The 2,165-nt window shown below is 42.2% G+C and overlaps 1 pseudogene; it reads left to right on the plus strand.

Moving 5' to 3' along the window:
- Positions 1-309: 309 nt before the first annotated feature.
- LOC123170447 (U5 small nuclear ribonucleoprotein 40 kDa protein-like) lies at positions 310-927 on the plus strand (annotated as a pseudogene).
- The last annotated feature ends 1,238 nt before the right edge of the window (positions 928-2,165 follow it).

A 2,165-nucleotide genomic window follows, 5' to 3' on the forward strand; every position in this document is an offset into this window, starting at 1 on the left:
AATGGCCACTTAACCTTATCGTACGCTTTCTCAAAATCCACCTTTAAAACCCCTTCTAGGATGTTTCTGTCCGGCATGAAGGCTGTTTGAGATGGTTGCACGACACTGTGTGCAATCTGCGTCAGCCTGGTTCAAAAAAGAAGAGAACATGTGTCAACACTCCGCACAGTACATAGATTAGATGGAACATAGTTGAGGAGCTTCTGCCTGAGATCTGAATACAAATGGAAACTAGTGATGATTATTTCCAGATATTCTCTGGATTTCGACTACCATCAAGGATCACCCTTCTTATTGTTGTGACTTGTGAGTGGATCAGACAACGGTACAAGAAAGCTCTGGGAACTGCGTCAGAGGGGTATCCAAAAACTTCCAGACTAGTTCCAGATTACCACTGTGAGCTTCTCAGAGGCTGCAGATATGGTTTTCAGTGGTGGCCTGGACAATGACGTAAAGTGGTGGACAAAAGAATGAAGTCACGGAATCTCACAAAGGACATAAAGGACATGATAACTGGGATGCAGCTTAGTCCTGATGGGTCGTACCTCCTCACCAAAGTGATGGACAATGAGCTCATGATCTGGGATCTGCGCTCTTATGCACGAAGAACTGCAACATCAAGACCTTTACAGGACACCAGCACAACTTTGAGAAGATACTGTTGAAGTGCAGCTGGTCACCCGACAATCGCAAGGTCACTGCTGGGAGTGCTGATCGTATGGTCTACATCTGGGACATGACATCAAGGCGGATCCTGTACAAGCTTCCTGGGCACAACGGTTCCGTTAATGAGACCGCTTTCCATCCCACCGAGCCCATCATCGGATCCTGCGGCAGCGACAAGCAGATTTATCTCGGGGAGCTTTAGGACGCTGTCACTTCCCCAGCTAGGAATTCCTGTAATATTTGGGTAGCAAAGAGAACAGAAGACCACAGGTACCGTGTTGCTCTGTCAGACATTGAATGCTGGATTGCTGATCAAATTTTCAAACTGCTACTTATTCAGTACCCTTACGGTTCATGTTAAACTTGTGGCCATTCTGCCTTTTAATCACTAACTGGTGTGCTCTCTCTGAAAACCTTATTCACTTACGTGTTCCCTGCTGAATTACGTTGTCTAACTTGTGTATCGAGTGAAATGCTGTTTTAGTCTGTAAAATTACCTTTTTCTGTTAGACGAGTTTCTATTGGTGCTATATATATAACCAGAAAAAAGTTAAGTAAGCTAAAAGCTTGCCTTAAAAGGGAAAATCATATATTAATAAATTTGGTTGATCCTCTTTTAGTCAATAGTAGATTGTCAACAATGTGTTTGAACATAATTTATTAGCCGTCAACTTATATTCATGTGGCTCTGCTCAAAAGAGTATGACTGCATGGAGTGTCATTTTATTCACCATAGTCATGGCCGTCCGCCTTGGCTGCATGACAGCCAATTCTAGCCTTCTAGGTGATACCTGTTATTGATGAAAATACTGAGTTTTGGACAGTGGTTTCATTTCTTTCCAGTATCTGTAACTCATAACTAATAGCAAGATAAAAATACTTGTAAAAATTCTCTTTAATTTAAAAAAAAATGTTTTTAAGTGTGTTTATCTGGCTTGTTGGTGGTGGGGTTGAATTGTGTATATGTGAAGTTACATATTGCCTTTTGAAAGATCTTGAGACACCATGCTTTGGCAAAATGAATCAGTTTCATGTATACTTTTACGCCAATTCCAGGGAGCGAACGTTCCGACGAAGTAATCGTCGTTTGATTTTACGTTTGTGGCTGTGCGTGTGCTTGAACCTAGCGCATGCGTGAAATCAGCTGGAGAACATGTAAAGACCCAGTGGAGCCGCATGAAACAGGAGCCGCGCACTACTGGAGTCTTACCTTTGTCTTCCCTCCGTTCCTAAATATATGACGTTTTGGATCCAGCTAAGTATAGCAAGCTGATCACTCAGCCGGAGTGGATGCAACTCCAGAGAAATCTTCTATGTTGATATGCAGCCAAGTATAGCAAGCTCACCTAGAGGAATTGGTGTATACCTCCAGCTAAATCCCTCAATGCTTACTATTTGAAAGGAAAAAAGAATGTAGCAAGTCAAACTACCTTGTCGACGAGTTATTATCGTCTTTATTTCTTCCTAGCTGTCATATGGTGTGCACGCATATATATATA

This window comes from Triticum aestivum, chromosome 7D (genome assembly GCF_018294505.1).
Source record: "Triticum aestivum cultivar Chinese Spring chromosome 7D, IWGSC CS RefSeq v2.1, whole genome shotgun sequence".
NCBI classification, from domain to species: Eukaryota; Viridiplantae; Streptophyta; class Magnoliopsida; order Poales; family Poaceae; genus Triticum; species Triticum aestivum.